Source organism: Carlito syrichta, unplaced genomic scaffold (assembly GCF_000164805.1).
Source record: "Carlito syrichta isolate Samal-C Ts95f unplaced genomic scaffold, Tarsius_syrichta-2.0.1 Scaffold306873, whole genome shotgun sequence".
Taxonomy (NCBI): Eukaryota; Metazoa; Chordata; class Mammalia; order Primates; family Tarsiidae; genus Carlito; species Carlito syrichta.
The window spans coordinates 444,491-467,683 of record NW_007250969.1 but is presented as its reverse complement, the minus strand read 5'-3'; the positions used below and the strand labels follow the sequence as shown (position 1 = coordinate 467,683).

Genomic DNA, 23,193 nt, shown 5'->3' with positions numbered 1-23,193 from the left:
AGCCATGGTCATGTTTGCATGAGCTTCCTTCCAAAAGTTGGAATGAAATCATTGAATTAGTCATGTTTTTATCCAGTCCCCATTTTGGATTCTAGCATGTGTTTTTTTCCTTAACTCTCCAGTCCTAAATTGAATATTACTCTGACCTCAAGTAGGTGAGTAATAAATTCTTGGGGAGATAAGAAAAGATTAACTCAGGAGTGTTCTAAACCTCAGTGGGGATAAGATGGATGGAAACTTTCAGGTTAGGACTGGTGCGAGGGCATTCCTAGTTATGGAGTGTGGAGTTTCCTTCCCTCACTCTATGTTTCCTTCCAGGTAGGGAAGCTTGGGGAGTATAGTATTCCCAGTTGCTTCCTGCTCTTTCACTTCCTCTGTCGTAGGGGAGGCTGGGTGAGGAATTGGTAGGAAATCTGGGACGAATGAACTGTTTTGGCCTACTTCCTCTCTTTCTATAGTCCACAGTTCACTTCTCAGGATGGCACTTGCCTTGGCAGGGCATCAGGTAAGGCTCAGGGCACCGAGGGCTACCCTGGTCCAGCACCATCCCTAGCAGGTGTGTCATCTGCCTAAGTAATGCTTCAGTGTTAGGAAGACTAAATGTCCACATGTAAGTCATAGCTTTCTAGCTTTATTTTATATTCAACAGTTATTTCCATTTGTTTAACTGTGTAATGTGCTCAAAGCTAACACAGAGAAAAAGAAGTGTTATTCATTGCCTTCTTGCAAAGACTTAACCATCATTGGGTGTTCGTGGCCCAGCCTTAGCCCTGGACCCTCAAGGGTTTGTGGGAGGGTTGGGACTCAGTTGTTACGTAGAATGTAATAATACAGGAATGAGGTAGAAGGAGAGAAAAGGTGTCTCCCCTATCGAGTATATCTGTAAGCATGTCTTAAATTGGACTCATTTATAATGAAAATAACTGAATCAAACTGAAGTATAATAGATCGGGACCCTCACGTCTCTGTTAAAGAGGTCAGACTTGTGGGGTCAAAGTCTGTTATGTTTAGCTGACTCTACAGAAGCAAAAACCCTGTCAGAAGTTATGCCTTTGGGAGGCTATCTTAAAAATTCACTTTATTAGTCACAGGGGAACCTCATAAACGAGTGTAAATGGATTCACACAAACCCAGTCCTACCAGAGGGAATGCAGCTCCGAGTAGAAAAGTAGAACCGATCACTGTGTGAAGGTACTAAATGTAACAGCAGCCATGAGAATTTGCAGGCCTAGGTGTTAAAAAGGAGAATATTTATTTTAAAAATTATTAAACACCTGCCGTAGGTGCTCTGGTAGAAATCAATAAACACAAAATAGGATCCCCAGTGATATTTAGCTACTAAGATATAGCACAAAAAGCATAAAAAATTAACTAACTAGAGAAACAGATATAAAAATACCAAAATAGTGGAGCAGGCAGTAAATGCTAGGAAAGTACCGTGAGGGCTGAGAGTCAAGGGAAGTCGAAATAAGAGGTGAGCAGGATTTTAATACAGGAGACCAGGCTGGGAGGCAGCAATGAAGTAGTGTCCAGGTGCTCAGCAATGGACACCACGTGGGCAGAGATGCCAGATGGAAATCTGCAGGAATTATTTGCACTGGATAGACTTGCCTCCATGGAGACAATTTTGTGAAGACTGAGAGTTCAGGAGAGGAAAAATGGGCTGAGACCAGACTGTGGGATGGCTCAATTCTCACTTACAGGATTTAGATTTGATTCTGTAGACAATGCCAAGTCTTTGAGAATTGTTAAAGAGGGGAATGGTATGGTTTAAAAATAGAGATTTTTAGATTTTATGAAAATCAATCTGGTACTATGCAGACTAGATTGATAGGGAGAACCTGGGGAGATAGGAAACTGTTAAGCGGATGGTGGATTCGTTGAAACAAGAGCAGCTTAACCAGCATGGTTACAGAAATCTTGGAAAAGGTACCAATGAAATGAAGGTGTAACTAGGAATTACTGATGGCTTAGATGTGATATAATGATGTGAAAGGTGGAAAAAGTCAAATTGAACAAAGCTTTCAGATGAGATGTCTGAGAAAATAACAGTAGATATTTATCAATCTGGAAAGCTTTCTGGGGACAGATTTTCAGTTCAAGCAGATGAGACTTTCATGAGTCACTGCTTTCTCTGTACCCTGTTCCTGCCTTGCTTAGCCAAAGGCACAAAAGGTTTGCCTTTTGTAGACTCATCCCTGCCTGGTTTCTGTACTATGGAGAAGCCAGACTTAAAGTTCCTCAGAAGCTCCTTCTTTCTAGTGAGAGGCTAGACTTTGTCTGCTGGTCCCATGGTTCTACCTGCAGCCCCCATACCTCAGGTCGCTTTGATGGTCCCATTCCTCTGACTTATCTTAGTCCCAGGATTGGAATGTAATGTTCCTATTCCAGGTCTGCACTGGGTCTAGAAGTCATTTCTGAGAACAAGTTTGCCTCAGTGAAGCTTTGTCAAGTTTTTGCTGACTTTTATCATCTTGCTTCTGTCTCATTCTGCCTCAAGTGGATGTTTCACCTTAATTTATCATTTTGGTATCTTTCCAATACTAAGAGCTGCTGCCACTTGATCATCTGTCCCCAGCTAGATCAAATTCCTTACCTATGGATACCAGTTTGTGGCAGATTTGGATTTGTGTCAACCTTTAGGATTGGTGATCTGGGATCTTGGTCCTTCTCCAGAGATGGTTAGTTCTGCTTTCTTGACTAGAGAGTTAGCTCTGCTGTCACCAGTCTTTGTTTGGTATCAGAACCAGCTAATTCTTTCTTGCTTGTTAGGAATTCCTGTGAGATGTATGAGTCCGGCTCTTTCCTTTTGACAGTTAATGATAAAAGCATGATACACAATTCAATTATTAGGGAGATGATTTAACATTAGCTATTGAAGCTGACACAGGAGATCAGAGTTAGACATCCAGATTTTGGAGTCATCCTCACAAAGAAACACATAATTGTGGTCACTACTAAAGTAAGGTTCAGAGGCACAGGGACAAATGAGTCAGCAAGGAACTCTAAAAGGAAAACTTTGTATCACAAATGTTTCCATTTGTATTAATCTTTTTGAAAAAAAAAGACACTGGTGAAAGGAAGTTATGAATGGGGGGAACCCAAAGACCTGGAATTATCTTTTTAGAAGGGCAGGCCCCTTGTAGTACACTCGGAATTGTTCCTCTGGATCAAACAACCAACCAAAGTTTTTATCTGGAAGTTTTGAGAAAGTTGTGCCACGATTTGTAGAAGAAACACTCTGAATTGTGGCAAACAGGTGACTGGTTCTTCCACTTGATAGCACACCTGCCCATACCACACTGAGGGCTCAGCAGTTTTTGAAAAAAAGAACTTTATCACCTCTGTGCCCCACCCCCCCATTCACCCAATCTCATCCCCAGTGACTTTTTTGTTGTTGTTTCCCTGGATGAAAAAAGTCCTCAAAAGGAAACATTTTGCCAATGTGGGAGAGGTAAAATAAAAAACAGAAGCACTGAAAGGCACTGAAACCGATGAGTTCAAGAACTGTTTTGAGCAGTGGAAAAGGATCTCAATAGGTGTATTATACCAAACAGAGAGTATTTTGAAGGTGACTGAAATTTAAACATGTAAGAAAAAATATACAATTTTTAAATCAATAAATTCCATTTTGGGGGGTTCCCCCTCCCACATTTGGGACAGGGTAGAGCACTACTTCTACCTCAATAGTGCTTGAGAAGATGAGACTATTAAAGCAGAGGAGACTAAAAGCCAGAATGCTGAGAAAGTCTAACAGAGAAGGAGAAGGAAGAAGGAGCCCTAGATGCAGTTGGAGGAGCATTCAAGAGGAAGAGAGGGCTGTGTGGGGGAGGACATGGGAGGTTGCAGCAGAACACTGGGGTGGTCAGAGGTGACAAATCCTACAGAAGTGCTGAGGGGCACTCACGCCCGCTTCCCTGCTCTGGAGGGTCTGCTCTTTTCCATTCTTGCAAATTCTTCTTGGGAAAGAGTTTGTGACAGCAAATGATATCTGAAAACAACCTGGGTCATGTGTGCTCATTCTCAGCTGGAAGGTCTGAGCAGGAGGCCGCCTCTGCCAGGCAGTGCTAATGAGGGATGAGGCTGGGTGCAGTCCCACAGCAGGGCCCTGTGCTGCCAGGCTTTCATGCTTGTGCACCACGTCCGTAGGACCCAATTTCAAGGGGCAGGAATAGAGCACGAGAGAAAATGTTTCTAATTCAATATCAAACAAAAATACATCATGGTTTTGAGCTAGTAGATATTCTGGGACCAGCCTTTTTTTTCAGCCCCTCAAATGTAACCAGCTGGAAGTCTTTTTAAAGTGCTGTACTATTCAACCTTTGAGAGGAAGGATTTGCCATTTAATAGGAAAGATACCTTTCAATGGAGAACATGTAGTCCTTAGCTCAGTGATTCTGGTTCCTTCTTGATAAAATGGGATTAATAGATGAAGCCATATAAAAAAAAGAATGTGTTGCAAGTATGAAAGTCTGGAGGTATATAGATATGCAGATTTGAGGAATATGAGCTAGTATTCTGTGTTCCCAAGGTACTGGGCACCATCTGATAACAATTGAAAACTGAACACCTGAATTTCTGTTTCACAGCCAGTATGTATTTCTATTGAAAAATTATAGGAAATAAAGCATCATATAGTTTAGAGTTATTTTTTTGTCTATGAGGAAAGGAAGACTCAAGTGTGGTAAGGGCATGAATAGGTAGTAAGATCTACCACTGTCCTTGGCACCATAAGATGTTTGCTTCACCTTATTTTCTTCCTATAAAGCAAGATATGGCATCCTAGAGAACTGGTGGCTAAATTTCAATACTCTCTAAAGTATTTGAGAGTCCAAGGCATCTGATGGGTAAGAATAAGGAAGGGAACCAGAATGAAGGTCAAAGACTTGGGTTCAAGCCCTGCTTCTATTCTTTACTATTTGTGTGATTCTGTACAAAGTGCTCAAATTCTCTAAATCTCAGTTTACTAGTCTGAAAAATTAAAATATTCACATATGCCTTAGAATTGCCACAAAGGTAGAATTCACAAAAGCTTGGTAAACAATACAAGCACCAGGAAAAGGATATTTTCAAAGTACAGTTGGCTAGAGGGAGATCTTAGAATTCAGAACCAAACTTCCAGGAGTGAAAATGGCCAAAATTTCTTGGGGGAAGAAGTAATCAAATAGGTATCATTTCTAAAACAGCAGGGCTCTCCATTATTGACTCTATTGGCAGGTTAATTAAGAACTCAGTTAGGAATGGTGTTGAGGAAGCTGTCACATCCTCACTTCTTGCAGACAGTACTCAAGATGCAGAAGCTGCTGGTGCTTGCTCAATAATAAGACAGGTTGCCTGATCTGTGGAAAAAAATGTTTCCTACATAGAAAACTTCATGGGAATCCTCAGGAGAAACTCATCTTTCCTCGGTGTTCCATAGGACGTTCATGCTGCAACCCAAGACAAAGGAAAGCTGTATATGATAACTTACTTCACAACATTTCTGGTCTTTATAAACTGGGTGAATGGGTAAGGCATTTAACTTCTTTATATCTGTTCTTTTTAATCTGTGAAAAAGTAATAACCCAATCAAGTAAGATGTGATGAAGACTAAATTAAATGACTACATGAAGACGAAGGCTACTAGTGCTAAGACTAGAACATAGAATTTCAACCTGTTTGTTCTCTGTCCTCCCTCCCACCATCCCATGCTTGGAAATTAAAAACAAAGAAAATAATTTAGAGCAAGTTTGATTGTGTATACTCTTCTAAGAGTTACAAAGGATTTCCAGGTGATATTTCTCTTTTAATCTTTCCTTCCAATGCATTCACCTGCAAAGTGACTAGCAAAATTGTGTGATCAAATTCAAAATGAAAAGTTTTCCACAAAGTGTGTATCTTATTTCATTGTGCGAATCAGTGTTGTCTATTTTTAAGTAGACTATTTAAAATTTCTTATGGAATGTTAAAAATTAGCTTAATTAGGACATTTCATTTTTAGTATTAAAATTTTAATTAGCCCAGGACAATAGCAACAACAAACTGGTAGATTACTTTTGAGTACCTCAAACTATTTGGTTATTTTCCTCTTCTCTTCAAAAATAAGCCTTTGAATAGGCTTGAAGACATAAATTTCAGGCACGCTTGAGGCAGCTTTAAAAAAAAAGTGGGAATAATCTAGACACCAGGATTAAGCTCTGACTTGACATCCTGCAGACCGTGCTACTCAAGCAAGTCACTTTCTTTTCTGTATTTCTACTTTCTCAACTATAAAATTAAAATGGCGATGAAGGGAGATGTTTCTACCATCTTTCCTGAGTATTTATTAGGTGAAAATAAAATAACATAAAGTAGAGGGCTTTGTTAATGGCACTATGAAAGTGGGAAATCAGTCAATTTCATAATTCCCTGGTCCATACGAGCCTGAGGGAGGATGCTCAAGGAGTCCACATGACAATACATGTATTCACCCATAGAATCACTGGGCTGAGACATCACTGCCCCCTTCACAGGCAGGTCCTCAATGGCCCAGAAGACCTTCTTGGCGCATATAAAGCTCCTTGTCCTTCTGCATGCTGTCTTTAGTCTACCAGCACAGCCTCTGAAACACCTGGTGTTGATCTTGCCCCTCTCCAGCCTTCCGTTTTTGTTCTGGGGGCTCTATTGAGCAGCTGATACTGAGCTGGTACTCATGACGCCTCTGATGCTGCTTTTGGAAGCGGGTGGGAAGCACCTCCCTCAAGAGTTATGAGTCTTTCTAGGCTCTCTTAAAGAAAGACTTGTCTCACCTTCCTAAAAAATAAGTTATAGAAATATACCTTCTAGATTGGGATGGAGGACATCAGAAGGACATACAGGGTGTGATACTCTAAAAAGTTCGCGGATTGTGTTTAGATTTCTATGACTGCTAAAACAAATTCCAACAAACAGTGTGATTTAAAACAATGGAAATGTATTCTTTCAGTGCTTGAGGCCAGAAGTCTTAAGTTAAGGTGTTGGCGGAGCTTTGCCTCCCCTGGAGACACCACAGACATCCCTTCATTTCCTCTTGTAGTGACTATTGACACACCTCATGGCTGCATTACTCCATTCTCTACCTCTGTCTTCAGAATTTCTCCTCCTCCTTCTCCTTCGTCTCTCCTCTGGGTCTTATAAAATACTTGTCACTGGGTTTAGATAATTCATCTCCAGATCCTTACCATAATTCTATCTGAAAAAACCCTTTTTCCAAATTAGATCATATTCATGTTAGGACACTGGCATGTTTTTTCAGGAACCACCATTCAACCCACTATAGCCTGCTACATGGATTATAGATTGCAGAGGGGCAAGAGTTCCCCTTACAAGGCCATTAAAATAGACCAGCCCAGAAATGGAGGTGGCTTAGCCTAGGCTGATGTAGACAAAAGTGTGAAAAAGCGTTTGTGTTCTGTATGCATCTTAAAGGTTGGACTAATAGGATTTACTGTTGAACTAGATATGGGTTACAAGAAAATAAGAGTAGTCAGAGGTGGCCCCTGAGTTTTTGGCCTGAGCAACTGGAGAACAGGGTTTTCTTCTATTGAGTTGAACAACATTTGGGAAGAAACAGGGGTCCCATTTTATATGTGTTAACTTTAAAAGGTCTATTAGTTATCTAAATGGAAATATGATGTAGTTAGTGGGGGAAACAAATCCATACATAAGAATGAATAAGATTTGGTTTTCTAGGAGTTCACAGTTGTAGTTTGAGAGAGCTGCATGCAGACGGACAGTGATAATCTATCTTGGTAAGAGCTGGGGAAAAGAAAGGAACTCAGTCCCGTGGGACTTACAGAAGGGAGTTGGGCCTGGTCTTAAAAGAGATTTTTTTGGGCTGGGTATGATGGCTCATGCCTGTAATTGCAGCACTTGTAATCCCAAGGTGGGAAGATTGCTTGAGCCCAGAAATTGGAAACTAGCCTAGGCAATATAGTGAGACCTTGTCTTTACAAAAAAAAAAAAAAACTCAATAAATTTACAGGCATGGTGGCATACACCTATAGTCCCAATGACTCAGGAAGCTGTGAGCCCAAGCAGTCATGGTTGTGGTGAGCTGTGATCGTGCCACTGTGCTCCAGCCTGTGTGCCAGAGTGAGACCACTACTCAGAAAAAAAAGAAAAAAGAGGTTTCTGGTGGCCACCCAGGAGGAAACCCTTAGTAGTCACTGAGAAGCTTCATGTCAAAGAAGGAAAACCAGAGTAAGAGGAGGAGGAGGAGCAGAGAGAGGAGACTTTGATGAAATAGATGGCACCCCTAAAATCTGTCACAGGCCAGGAGCCCCAGGCAGTTCTGCTGTGCAGACTTGTCAGTGTCCAGGGAACCTGCTCAACCAGCACCCAGGGCGGGATATTTGCCATTAGGAGTAGGAGAGAATGTTACTGAGGAAACTGGTGATTCATCCTGGTTTCACCTGGAGCAATGGAGAAGGGGAAGGAACAGAATGGTACATAAGGCAAGAAAGTGACAAGTACCTGGAAGAAACTCCCTCACTCCCAAGAACCAGAGGGACACGTCTGGGACTGATCCTCTTACAAATCTGCTGCTGGGCAGAGGTGGGGCTTCCACCCAGTTCCTAACACATGTGCCCCTTTTCCTTCAGAGATAGTACAGCAAATGCCCAGAAGCAGAAAGTGCCATGATGTATACAGGATACTGTCTTAGCCAAGCTCAAATTATTTTGCTTTATGAAAGGAATTTAGCTTTTAATTGACTTTTCTTAGTTTTGTGGGTGTTGCAATGAGTGCACACATAATTATATGTGCCCTTCTGGATGGTTGCTTGTAATCTCTGGATTATATGCACTTGTGCTTCTATGGACATATCTCAATGCATGTGCCTGTGGGATTAAGTCAATGAAGAGGGAGGATAGGAGAAGAAACAGAAATATTTGTGCCTGTCATATACACTCAATATTCTTTGTGAAAGCTGAGGGACGGCAGGCTGGGCTTGAGTTCTGGGAATTCTGCTTCTATAGCAACCCAGGAGATGGAATCATTGTTTGCAGCCAGTGTTAAACCGACTGCCCCTCCGGCATTAAATCCTGTCAGGATGCAACCAGGATATGCTGCCCCAGAGTTTTCCATTTAGTCAGAATATTAGACTTTTTGAAGGTCATGCATTGGTGCCATATTTTTTATAGCAGGAAAAAAATATAGGCAGAGAAAGAGCAGACATTACCTGGGTGCTCCTACAGCTGTGTGGGTGTGCTGTCTTCATCTATCACCACTGTCCCACCATCAGTGATTTCACCTTCTGCACTTTAGTCAGTGTGCCTGAAGGTATACTGCTCAACCCTCAAACTATGGAGCACAAACCATCTCAGGAACAAAGACTGAGGACATCACTGTTCACTGAGATTTACATCACAAAACCAGAACTTTCAGGTACAAACATCAGTCCACTTGATAAAGTGGCTAATTTGATTTTTAATCCAAAGGGTTAAACAGGTGCATTTAGTTAAAAAAAAAAAAAAAGAAAAGTTAGGTGAGTTTCAGCTACAACTAGATCTTAATATTGACAGGAACCTCTCAGAATCCCACTGTGGTGGGTAATTGTGTGTCAACTTGACTGAGTTAAAAATTACTCAGACAGCTGATAAAGTATTAATTTTGGCTGTGTCTGTGAGGGTGTTTCTGGAAGAGGGTAGCATTTGAATCAGTGGACTGAGTAAAGAAAATCCCACCTCCCAGTGTAGGCAAGCTCATTCAATCCATTAAGAGCCTGGATAGGGCAACCCCCTCGCGTCCCCTCCCACTGTGGGAACTTTTCTGTCCTCTCAATAAATCCTACTTTCAATAACAACAACAACAAAAGAGCCAGGATAGAATAAAAAGAAAGAGGAAAGGCAACTTTTCTGTCTCTTCTGGAGCTGGGATATCCACCTGCCACCCTTTGGACATCGGAGCTGCAGGTTATCAGGTCTTTGGACCCTGGAACTTACATCAGTAGCCATCCTGTTTCTCAAGCTTTTGGCTTCAGACTGACAGTGACACCATTGGCTTCTTTGGTTTTCAGGCCTTTGAACCTGGACTAGCTTACATCACCAGCTTCTTAATTTTCCAGTTTGTTGACAGCATATTGTGGGACTTCACAGCTGTCATAGTCACATGAGCCAATTCCCGTAACAAATCTTTTCCTACACATCTTTATTGATCTCTATATCCTGTTGGTTCTGTTTCTATGAAGAACCAATGCAGTCACATTGGGAACATTTATCTTATTTGATAAGATGTGAGAATGGCAAATTCAAAAAAGACATACTATTAAGTGTCTTTATTATTCTTCCATGTTTTCTGATAACTTTTACCCTTGTCTGCTTTTCTACCATCACTCTCTAGCACCAGTACATTATATCAAATGCAAAGTATTGACTAATTACATATTATTTTGCTTAAAGGAAAGGAAGACGAAAAGACTATGAGTCAACCAGGTCCTCTCTTCTGATTGGCAGGCAAACATAAATATACTTGCTTACTTTGGTGGAGTAGTCAAACCTGCACGTAGCCATATCGATCTTGCCAGGGTCGAATGAGTTGAAACACTGATTGATGAGTAGTGAAGTAGCAACATCATTCAGGAAAAAAAAAGAAGCAGGTTTGTAGGAATTTATTGACAGAAAAATACGTTGTCCCTTGTAATCAGAAGGAAAAACCCACAGGCGCTGTTGTATTTTTTTAAAAAAAATAATTGTGGCTTGTCAGAGTCTTAGGAATGGTGCAGGTCTAGAAGAACATCCTGGCAGGCACCCCATGGTAGAATGGCATGCTGGCAGATGAGTGTTGAGGATGGCATCAAGACTTTGCTAAAGCACAGTATTTTGATATTCTCAGGTTCTGCCAAGTGGGCACAGGCTGAGAAATGGGGACTTCATGACCAACGTGGGCTCAGAAATGAGATCCCAGCACCCTCCATGGGGACTCATGTTTGTAAGCCTGGCAAGTCCATGGGTACTTCCAGGGAGCAGGGACCAGGGATTCCTGAGGAAGCATGCAACCCAGAGAGGAATTGGGGGCAGAAATGGCCTTTCTCACTGGTTCCACCTCCTCCCTAATCTGATCTTCTGGAATCTTGTAATATTTGGGGAAGGAAAAACTAACACACAAGGCACTATTATTGAGCAGTCGATGACAGCATATGAATGGGATGAGTAAGATGGTTGAAGTTTCACAGTGAAGCAAAATATGAAAGAATGCTATCGTTAAGAGGGCTTACACCATAAAATTTGGATCTTATAGATCACATTACATATACTATCTGGCATAGTTGTTGGATGGAACATTAAAAGAAACTCTTTAGGCCATGTCTCTCCATCTGCCACCATCTTCCCTGTCCTGGTAATCTTCCCAGTCCTACTGTCGAATACCTACCCCATCTTAGGTGGGACAAATTCCTTCCAGATCCTTGTCTCTTTTCCTTCCTCTAAGCTCAGATCAAAAAAGGGTAGCCTTAGTGAAAATCATGGATGTTGAACTGAACTTTGCCAGCGGGGCAAGATTTCCTCCTCTAAATGAAGAAAGTAGCACCACATAGTCATTGTACTTCTATGGTTGGTTGGTATTTACTTGAGGAAGTGAGACTCACACATTTTGAGGAAGGATACTGCAGTCAGTGGTCTCCCAATCTCTGTATATAGCTCATTCTGAGCATTGCTTAGAATATAAACATTGTTACATAGAACTTAACTTTCCCCACTTTGCTTTCCAAATCAATGGTAATATTCTAGTCTCCAATGCTCAATTTGCAAAGATTCAGTGAACCTGTGCATTGAGATGAATAACATCACAATCAGATCCTGAGCTCTCCTGGTGCTGTTAAACCTCAATATATATGTTTTTAATATTAGTTGATGTAGATTTAATATAAGCCAAGTATCCTAGTTAATTAAACGTGTTGCTAGGAATATTTCCAAAGCTTAATTTGAAGTCATATTCAATGGCCTTGGGTACAATTTTAATATCACTGGAGTATTATTGGCTCATCTTGGGTGAGTAATAAACACTAAGAAATAGACAATGACTAGTGTGTTTTCCTCTTTTTCCTAATACTAGCTACTTACAAAACAAAAACCCTGACTCTTTAGGAGTTATCTTTCTGGTAGTCCATGTTCTTTCCCTCTCTCTGTCTCCCTCTCCCTCTCCTCCCTCCCTCTCTCCCTCTCCCTCTCTTCCTTTCTCCTTCTCTCTCTCTTTCCTTCTCTCTCCCTCCTCACTCTCTCTCTCTGTCTTTCTCACTCTTCTTCACTCTCCTCCTCTCAAGAATCCTAACAAAAACATAAAAATATTTCCCAAAACAAGTCTAAAAAGCACATTTGCTGAGATTGGACCTTAGAGATTTTTTTTCCACAGAGGATAATGGACACTGTGAAAGAAAATTTTGATTGTCAAGATGGGGCTAAAGAGAGGGGAGGGTGCTCTAGGTAGAGACCATGGACGATGCTAAACATTCTAACTGCACAGGATAACCCCAACACAAAGAATTACTCCATCCAGAATGTCAGGAGTGCTGAGGTTGAGAACTCTGCTGAAGCAAATTTATTTGCTGAGCATGAGTTGTCACAGGTGTGCTAAAGACAGCATCTAATAGAGAAAATAAATGCTTCCTCCTTTCTGAAGTATGGACACACACATTCTTGCACACATGTATGTATATGAGGCTTGACACTTTCAGGAGTGGCTACTGCCCAGCTAAGCTTCTTCCTTAAGCTTTGTCCTGGTGTTCCCATGCATACAGATGACTCTTATCCCTGAACTAATGCACTTTACAGACAGATACTGCTAAGCACAATGTGAATCAGATTCACCTTACTAATCTTAATTAACCAAATAAATACAAATCTAAGTCGTCTGTCTCAGCTCTTTCTCCCTACATAGACAATATGCTCCTTCTCTTTCTTGCCTAAAACAATACATATCCAGGACCCAATATACAAATAGCCTCAAAATAATGGTTCGATGCCTACTTGTTTGTTGGTGGAAAAACATATACTCAGCAGGATTTGTTTTATTTGCTTAAATTTACAATTATTTGCTTTCTTAAAAAAAAAAAAGCCATAGTGGAAGGCATTAGAAACAAACAAGTCAATAAATTCCATTTGTATTAGACTTGGGTACATGATCTTATGGCATTAGAAGACCTGACAGAAGCAAACATTTATTCATACATCAAACATTTAGACAATAGCTGCTATGTGACTGACTACAGAGAACATAGAGATGAATGAGTACTTTTTCTTTGTGAACCATAAGGTCTAGAAATTTGAGAAAGCAAATAAACAGCCAGTTATACAGAAATGTGATAACCTGCACACAGAGAGAAAGTACAGTGAGAGTCCTAAGGAGGGAGGGACTACTCTTCGGATCTGGGAGAAAGCTGAGAACTTTGGATATAGATGGATGAGTAGAAATTTTCGTTTTTTTTTTTTTTTTTTGAGTTGGAGTCTCACTCTTTTGCCCAGACTGGAGTGCAGTGCAAAGGGGCTGTATTCTTGGCCAAAAGGGGAAAATCCAGCAAAGACAGAGGTATAAAAGCACATGGTGAAGTCAGGCAGTTGCTCCTAGTCTGTAAAATGAAATGTCAGATGAGTGAAGTCAGAGTAAAGCTGAAATTCTAAACCGCACACGGATGATGAAGGGCCTTCAAAGCCACAGCCAGGGCTTTGACTTTTAACTAAAATCAGTATTTGAGAAGAGAAGCTCTCTTTCCTCGGGTACAAAGCTCTGAGGATGATGCTAGGGGTTTTTCACCTGGACAAAGGTTCGGAGGCTGAGGAGTCTTATGGATGAGATGGGTAAAATTCAACCAAGAAACATCAGCTTTTAAAACAGACACAGAATCTGTAGGTCTGGATGTTACTGTTCTCTGTGCATCTGGGAGACAGGCAAGGAGGGCTAATGGAAACATCAGTGCAGAGCTCCTGGCAAAGAGCTTTCCTGTAGGAGATGGCGTGCCTGTCAGTGGGCACCTGTCCCTTTCTGTGGCAGGAGTGCAGAAGAATGCACATCTGTTGCCAGAGGTGGGAAGGATGAACAGAACCCCCCAGAACCCACTCTCTTCTTGCTGTCCTTCACTGCCCACTTTGTGTCTTCTTTTGATAGAGAGAATAAAAGAAAACAGGAGTTACTGGGCCTCACAGAGCTACAAGAAAATGTAGGAATGAATATCAGGACTATAGATGTAGGGAAAAGGTGGCAATGAACCTGGTCTGCCACGTTTAGATTGTTAGGCTTTCTTCCAGCAAATGTGGTTATGTGTTGTCCATTTTTCTCTCTTATTGCAGAGGCATTTGTATTCCCTTTCTATCGCCCCTCCTTCTTTTATAAGTAAGTTGCTCTTTTAAAAACATTATTAAAATAGTATATACTTATTGGGAAATTTAGGATATCTAGAGAAAATATAAACAATAAAAAATATATAAAAATATATAAACCAACCATATTCTCAACTTCCAGAGGTAATCACTGTTAGTATTTGGGGGAGTGATAGAAGCAGATGAAGTCTCCATATTCTATTTCAGATGACGTCCAAAACTAGTTTGATAATTTGATATTTTGCTTGATACTCTATCATTAAATATAAAGTCCAAGAATGAGAAGGAAAGCAGAGAATGCCATTACCATCACAGTTCATTGTCCACCTTGCCTAATAGGCCCAACAAGACACGTACCAACTCTCAGCAGGAGAGCAATTAGTATATCTTTAGATGTGGCACCAAACAAGTGGATCAGCATATAAGTGGGTCTTTTGTGAAAGGGTGTAAGTTGTCTTTTGATTTCAGGCTTTTGTGAAAAATTCAATCACTGTTAAAGATAATGACTGCCCATGTGGTCACTATTCTACAAGGTCGTCGTTCAAGGATGTCAGAAATCCCAGGCCCATTTTACACTGACATCCATTTTTCTCCATTTTCATTGCAGCCTGAATAGCAGGAATGTGATGGATTGATCTTAAATTGCTAAATGAGTCTCTTCTCTTTCAATAGCTGATAGATTTGGGAGACCATGTTCCTTCCCTTCACAGCTTCTGGTAACACATGGAGACAAGTCTTCATGCATGAAGGTCAAATAACTGTCCATGTTAGACACAAATTCACTAAATGAGATCCACTGGTGAGTCCTGGGATTCTGAGGAAGGGAGGATAGCTCTGAGGAACGGAGAATAACTGCTGGAAATGGCCAGCCCCAGGCATCAGCATGAGGGCAGGTACCTACACGGTGTGACACAGAGAGCCTTCGCTCCCATATAACGTCTTAACTTGATTTGCCTAAAATGTTTGCTTTTTTGGCAATGGTGGTCCCATGTTTAATGCCAAGGGAGAAGAAGAAAAAAGGAGAGATGGTGTGGGGAAGACAGGAAATAGTACTTTTGTATTGACACTCTGTTTCAGGTGTCACTCTTCACCCAGCTCTTTAAATCAGTAGACCAAGCCAGACACTGTGGATAACAACATGTAACTCTGAGTCATTGTTCTAGATTCCTCTGAGTTTTTCCATGATCGGCTTGTTCTGAGCTCCATGGTGTAGTGATGTCTGGCTACATTCCCCTGTTTTGCTATCTGACTCTGACTGCTTTTGGTGAATAGTTTTTGGAATCCTCTCTTGGTGAACTGAATTTCATCTTCTGGCTCTTTTTCATTTTCTGTTGGCTAGGCAGTGTTTGTTGGTACTAGATGGAGAACAACTCACTTCAGCACTAAAATCCTACAATCTGGGTTCTGGGGACATTTCTCTTCAAGCCCAGTGTTACACCACTCTCATCCCACGTGGCATCACTGGGAGAAATAGTTTCGCTATCACCTGTCAGAAGTTGTCCCACTCTTCACTTAGCAAGTGAAATCACAGACCCTGACTCCAGACTGACCACTGCTCTGGCTCCTAAAAACTTTTGGGGGAAATCTAAAATGCTGCACTTATCCTTCAATGTTTCCCTATTAGAGAGATGAGAGAGGCAAGGGTAAATCCAAACTCTATGATCACAGCCTCTAATCAGATTTGCTAACATAGCCAGCCCTGTTGGTGAAACTCAAGTGAGGAAGCCTCAGGATTGTACTTATTATCGGCCAGAGGAGATGAACCATTAGTTTCCTGGAGAAGGTTTTACATTTTCAAGACTACAGCAGCTCTTTTCTTAGATGGTTGAAGTCTAAGTTTCTAATTTTCAAAGTACTATACTCAATTCCCACCAGTGAGAAGATGGGCTGCCAGAAAGGCAGGCTGGGGGTGTCCAGCCAATAAGTATAACTGATGGAATTTTGGTCACTCATCGATTGTACACTGAAATGAACAAGCACAAGATACAATGAAAGGAAGGGGATTTTATTCCAATGCCAAAAGATGGAGAAATGGCCAGGCTCATTCCTCAAAGAAACCCTTTCAGATTTTTAGGCTCAGTCTAAGGGTTTAAAGGGGGAAATTTGGTGTGGGGGAACTTGCAGGTGTGGCACAGGATGTGTCTTGATGGTTTATCTTGAGTGGTAGTCCTCCCAGAAGTCTGGTTGGTGTTATCTCAGCTGCAGTCAGGTTGTGGATCAACTGTCTTGTGATTTCTCCCAAGTGGAAGGGTCCTGGAGTCAGGCTATTTTAAGATTAGCCCCTGAATCTCTAAGCAAACATACAATCAGTATATATGGTACAAGGGAGTGTCAGGTACATGAAGGGAAAAAAGAAGTTTCTAGGAAAGAGAGAGTGAAAAAAAACTTTAAAATACACTTTAAGGCTACAGTACTTGGTTACAACTTCCCAATTCCTTTCCATTTCTAGAAAGAGTGGGTGATGTATTTGATCTGAATACTTCCTGCTGACTAAGGTTGATATTAATGCTGCTCAGGTGTTGTATCTAAACTACAAAAGGGAGGCTGTCCTACCATGGTCAAGTTCTTAATGAGAGATGTCTGACCTCCTGTCCTACCATGGTCAAGTTTTTAAGATTTGTCTGGGTTCCCATGGTCAGAATGGGGTCCATTGTTACCAGGGTGGTGTGGCTACCTGCCATGGATCCATTACGTCCCTCGGGGGGACACTTACAGCCAAAGGACTTAGAGTCAAGAGACTTATAGAAAATTAAATTTTCTAGGCCATACAGAAATGGAGATGGGCAGGCACTCATCAACCCTTAAAATCTTTATGAGAACCAAAAGCAGAAGCCCAAAAGCAAGATTACAAAATTGACTTACCTATACGTTTTGTGTGCTGAGCCATCCAGCTATTTAGGAACCTGTATATCCTTTGATGGAGGTTATGAACTGTTTTTATCTCCCCTAACTGGCCCTTACAATCTCATGTACCCACTGCTTCTGCAATAGTCCCTCGATCTAGAGGGAGAGTGCTTGGTATTGTACAGCTTTAGCAGAAGTACACTGTCAATGCAAAACAGCTTGGCCCAGTGTGATTGAACAGGCCTGTTTTAAAATTCTGGTGATAAAACAAAGCACAAGTAATTTGCAATGTTTTAAATAAAGTAGTCATAAACCCTGTACAATAATAGGAAGAGGAAGTTCACAGGTAGCTTAACATTTAAATTTTCTGATATCAAACAGAGGCAAAATTATTAAATAACTCTTTCCCTACAGGCCTCTTATGGAGAGTAAAACGTGAAAGAAGTGAGATACAGCAAAAGTTGAACTTCTGAGATAGAGTCTGGAAAGTTTTCAGAAAGAAACAGGTTATGAAATTAAAAGTCAAAAACCTCTTGTAAGTTTATAAAGAGGAAGTAAATACCTTAAGAAAACTTTGTTCTAGCACAGCAGACAAATATTTAGAAAGATCATGATAAATAATATTTTTACCATCTACCACAGGCTTGGACTTGTTTTTTTTGTCCTATACTTCCCTCTTTCCTAAATAGCCAATTATTTTATTTTAGGACAAAAATTTACTATACAAGATCCTTTTTCATATAAAATTATTTTCTTTTTTCATAACCTTCCTTACCAAAAATACATCTTGATATCTATAACTTTCTCTACATCTTTTTCCTATTTACTGGTTCTTTTTTTTTTTTTTTTGAGTTGGAGTCTCACTCTGTCACCCAGACTGGAGTGCAGTGGCCGCTCCGACCTGCTGGACTCCGGCGATCCTTCTGCCTCAGCCTTCCAAGTAACTGGAATTACAGGCATGCGCTACCATGCCCGGCTGATTTTTTAATTTATTATAGAGATGAGGTCTCGCTGCCCAGGCGGGTCTGGTTCTTTTTTTTTACCCTACTTTATAAATTAATTTTAAGTAACATTGGAATTAGCCAATAATTATTTTTCTTTTAATAATAATACATATTTATGTATTTCTTATAATTTTTCATTTATCACAAAAAAACCACATAGTAATTTGACATTTTTAGTGGAAAACCTAGGAGGTAAGCAGTTTTAATTATGTATCAGATGCACAGTTCAGAGCAAAAGACAATGCCTGGGGCTAAACCGTGTTATAACTTAAAGGCTCAAATCCAAAGAAATAGTTTGTAGACAGCTTAAGCAAATACTTAAGCAAGTATTACAGAAGAAAAGTTTTATATCTTAAACATAAGGCAGAGGTAGTATCTGACCAATGGACTTAGACAAAATGAGTTCTGAAGATGTTTCTATTTTGTTAATAATTTTAAATTATTTTTATTTACTAAAAATTACTAAATTTATGTGAATTAAAATACATTAGAGTTAATGTTTCTATTTTCTGATAAAATATTTTATCTCAATTAGGGCTTTAATATATTTTGGAGATGCATAGACAAATAGACATACAAATAGAAGCAGATTTTATAGATTTATAAGATTTTTTATTGCCAATTTTTAAAAAGTTATTTTCCCACATTAGACTATCCTGCTCTTGAATATTTGTTCTATGCCCTAAACAACTGTGAAGGAGCAGCTCTAAATTTGCTTCTCCAAAGACAAGACTTTGGTAAAAAGACAGAACATTTACATGTCAGAGGCATATAACTTACATTTAAACAAAGTAAGGTTTGCTATAAAACTTTAAGCCATTATTTTCCCATAAAGTTCCTAGTAGTTTAGATGCAGAGACAAAATACTCTTATAAATGGATATTTTCTTAAAGATGTAAGTTTCTTACTTTTTTTTTTTTTTTTGGCAGAGTTAGCTGAAGTTTTATTTGGGAGGAAAAACCCCAAACACAATCGAATTAGTTCTTAACTGGGGACACGGACAAGAGGGGGGTACCCCAGGCAGTAAACTCCCCCCAGGAGTGGGCTGAGGGCTAGGGCTGAGTCTCAGGAGGGGTTCCCGCCCCCTAGGCTAAACCTGCAAAGCCATCTCCCTCACAGGCTCTGGGGCGGTCCCAGGAGGGGGCAGACTGGGAGGGGCTGCGGTTGCCGTTCACTTGGGCAGGACATCAGAGGACTCAGACACCAGTTTCCCATCACGGGTCTCGATCTTCTTCACCACCACGGCCCTGGAGGAGCTGGTGCGGCTGAAGGTGCTGGAGCCCCCACCAGAGCCAAAGCCAAAGCCGTAGCTGAGGCCAGAGCCATAGGGTGAGCTCAGGCCACCTGCGTAGCCACTGGTGGCCTTGGTATGGATACTCTTGCTCTGCACGCCAGACTCCAGCCGGCTCTCCTCGCCCTCCAGCAGCTTCCGGCAGGTGGCGATCTCGATGTCCAAGGCCAGCTTGACGTTCACGAGCTCCTGGTACTCGCGCCAGCCGCCGCGCCACGTCCTGCTTGGCCCGCTGCAGGGCGGCCTCCAGCTCGGCCAGCTTGTTGTTGGCGTCCTTAACGGCCATCTTCCCACGCTGCTCTGCATCTGCGATGGCGACCTCCAGGGAAGCCCTCTGGCCTTTAAGACCCTCGATCTCAGCCTGCAGCCAGCTGCTGTTGCGGTTCATCTCGGAGATCTCCGTCTTGGTGCGACGCAAGTCATCCCCATGCTTCCCGGCCAGCGTCTGCAGCTCCTCGTACTTGGTCTGGTACATGCTCTTGGCCTCGGCCCCGCTGCGGTTGGCGATCTCTTCGTACTGGGCGCGGACCTCAGCGATGATGCCGTCCCTGTCCAGGGAGCGGCTGTTGTCCATGGACAGGACCACGGATGTGTCCGAGATCTGAGACTGCAGCTCACGGATCTCCTCCTCATACGGCTGCCTGAGGAAGTGGATCTCGTCAGTCAGCCCCTCCAGGCGAGACTCCAGCTCCACCTAGTTCATGTAAGCTTCATCCACATCCTTCTTGGTGAGGACGAATTCATTCTCCATCTCTGTCCGCTTGTTGATTTTATCCTCGTACTTGTCCTTGAAGTCCCCCACCAGGCCCTGCATGTTGCCCAGCTCCGCCTCCAGCTTCAGCTCCTCCTGGCCCAGCGTGTCCAGCTGCCGCCGGAGGTTGTTGATGTAACTCTCGAACATGTTGTCCATGTTGCTACGGGCCGTCTTCTGCTGCTGCAGGAGGCTCCACTTGGTCTCCAGCATTTTGTTCTGCTGCTCCAAGAACTGCACCTTGTCGATGAAGGAGGCAAACTTGTTGAGGGTCCTTATCTGCTCTTTCTCCTGGGTGCGCACCGCCTGGATGTTGGGGTCCACCTCCAACTTAAGGGGGCTCAGCAGGCTCTGGTTCACGGTGACGGCTGTGATGCCACCAGCCCCTGTGTAGCCTCCACCCAGGCCCAGGCCGGCGCCCAGGTCGCCCCAGAAGCTGCTACTGCTGCTGCCCGCCCGGGAGAAGCTTGAGGAGCTGACGCGGGTGGCGGGCCCGCTGGTGTAGGAGCGGCTGCTGAAGCCCCGGGGGACAGAGGTGGACATCTTGTAGGACTTCTGGGTTACCCTGATGAACATGGCGGAGACTGGAGTGGAGGCAGGCGGACCGAAACAGGGGAGTAGCCGAGAAGGAGCCGAGAAGCTGCTTCGAGATGGGGCCGATGTAGGGTTTCTTTTACAAAAGAGTTTCTTCTTCCTCTTCCTCTTCCTCTTCTTCTTCTAGCTGTGACACTATTACATCTTTCTTTTATTTAACCTTTTCCTCAATTGTTTAGAGTGAGAGATCTCTAAAATCTTTTTTTTTTTAAGTCTGTATTTTGACCATTGATGATTGCTAGACTAGTCACATAAATCAAACAATAAATCAAAATATTGCAGATGAAACAGTGATTTTTACCTTTTGTTCATTGGAATGCACAGGACAAGAGAGGCCAGGAGCCTGGTTGGTAAGAAATCCTTACTTCTTTGCTGGCAAAAAACAGGCTTTTGGATTCTCTTCGTTGTGGTTTCCAGAAGAGAAGAAATGCTTTGTGCCTCCTGTTTGTGATGCCAAACTGTGGGGGCCATGGTTGTTAACCCCCTGAAGGTTTAGGGGAAAAAATCACTGGCATGAGGCAGATTGATTAATAGGAGACAAGGTATGTGAATTTATTTAACATGTATACAGAGGAGACATCATTATAAAGATCCAACTTATCAGTTAGTTAAAAACTGAATTATAATTAAAAATCATGAGTTAAAAATTGAATTATAGCTGAGTAGCAAAGGATTCTACTTAGCCCAGTCTTATTACACAGTTGCATCTCTTTCTAGAAGGTGGCATTACAGATGGGCTTCTTTACTTAATTTATGAGTACTCCTCCATTTTTAATCCAAATTAGTACCTTGTAGCCAGATCCTACAGCATTCACCTCAGAACTCTTGCCATGAGATAATATCACAAACTCACCATTTTATGAATGATGGCTGGTTCTAAATTTCTGACAAAATCAGGAACTGTGCATATGGCTAAACTTTGCTTGCCCTGATAATAGATAATCCAATAAAGGCTGTGGACCAAAAATGTGGGTAAAGCAGTTTCTATGGGTATTAAACTTTTTTTTTTACCCTTTTTATCTCTTTAGTGTTAAATAAGCTTTTAATGTTTATGTTTTAGCTTTAACTGGTTGAACTGTGCAAGAAAAACAAAATTTCCAAGTAACCTTGAAAGAGTGAATTTTATCCCAACACCAGTAACTTAATAACAGCACTTTCAAAGCAAGCAGGAAAAGGAAGAGAGAAATAGAGTTTTAGAAGATTCTACTTAACTCTACAATTGTAAGTTAACCATTTAAGTTCTAGATTTTTTTGCTGTAATTTGCCTATTAGTTTTAAATGGGTAACAACATGTAACAAGCTTGAGACACAGAAAACTTGGTATGCCTTCCAGGATAATAGGGTCATATATAAAAACAGACGCAGACACACACACACACACACACACACACACACAGTTACAGATTCAAATGCACACTCTCAGACTGATTCCCACCGAGGGGAATGGGCAAAAAGTCCTAAGACCCTGTCTCAAACACAATCAGACCCAAAAGCAGCTAAGTCCAAATGGAGCAGAGCCCAAATGGTGCCATAGATGGTGTTGGGAGCCAGCCTGGAGGCCCACCTGATTGACAGGGTCCTGGTGGGCCGAAGACCCCGGGCTGCAGGGTGAGCCCAGGAAGCTGAGACCCTTCTGTCTTCCACCTTTGCTGTTTGATACCACCAAAGAATTCTGTGCAGTCGTGGAAGAAGAAAATGGCATGTTTATGTGAAGTACTCACAGCTAACCTGAGAATGTCATGGTTCATTTTTCCATTTCCCACTATGCTGCTTGGCCTTTTCTAACATATGCAAGGGTTAAACTCTGAAGCACATCAAGAATGCTTTCTTTCACTTGGTTATAAGTTACTAGATATTGCTTAAGTAATAAATGATATAAGTATATTCACTCCTTATTTGATTTAGAATTATGTAGTTTAGTGTTTAGACATAAGGATTTTTAGAAGAACAAGTTTATAGTGAGTCCATTGTGTATTCATTATAAGTTCTAACACTTATCTTGGAGTTATGTAGGTGACTTATAACACTGTTTTCACTGACTTAGGATAAAGATTATCGTTAAGGTTTTTACTTAATTCAATAGTTAAAACTCTAAGTTAACATTTATAGAGTGGGTTTGCACTAAACTCACAATATACTAATCAGACACTTTTATGATAGATCAGCTAAAGACAGAAAGCAACCTTGGGGGGCCTGGGAAACATTACTAAAAACTTCTTTTGAGTTCTCTTTAGAAACAAGCACTGCAAGATAAGAGAAAAGTAACGAGGACATCTGGACAAGGGAGGCGATCACAGGACTCTGAAGGACATAAAAGCCTAAGATGGGAAAATTCCTGACACATGAAGAAATGTACACTTAAAGAAACTTTCTTGAAACATTTCAAGGACTGTAATTCGGGAC

General features: G+C 41.5%; 1 pseudogene; it reads right to left on the bottom strand.

The window, feature by feature from the left end:
* Positions 1-19,325: 19,325 nt before the first annotated feature.
* Positions 19,326-20,799, bottom strand: LOC103265840 (annotated as a pseudogene).
* Between the last annotated feature and the right edge of the window lie 2,394 nt (positions 20,800-23,193).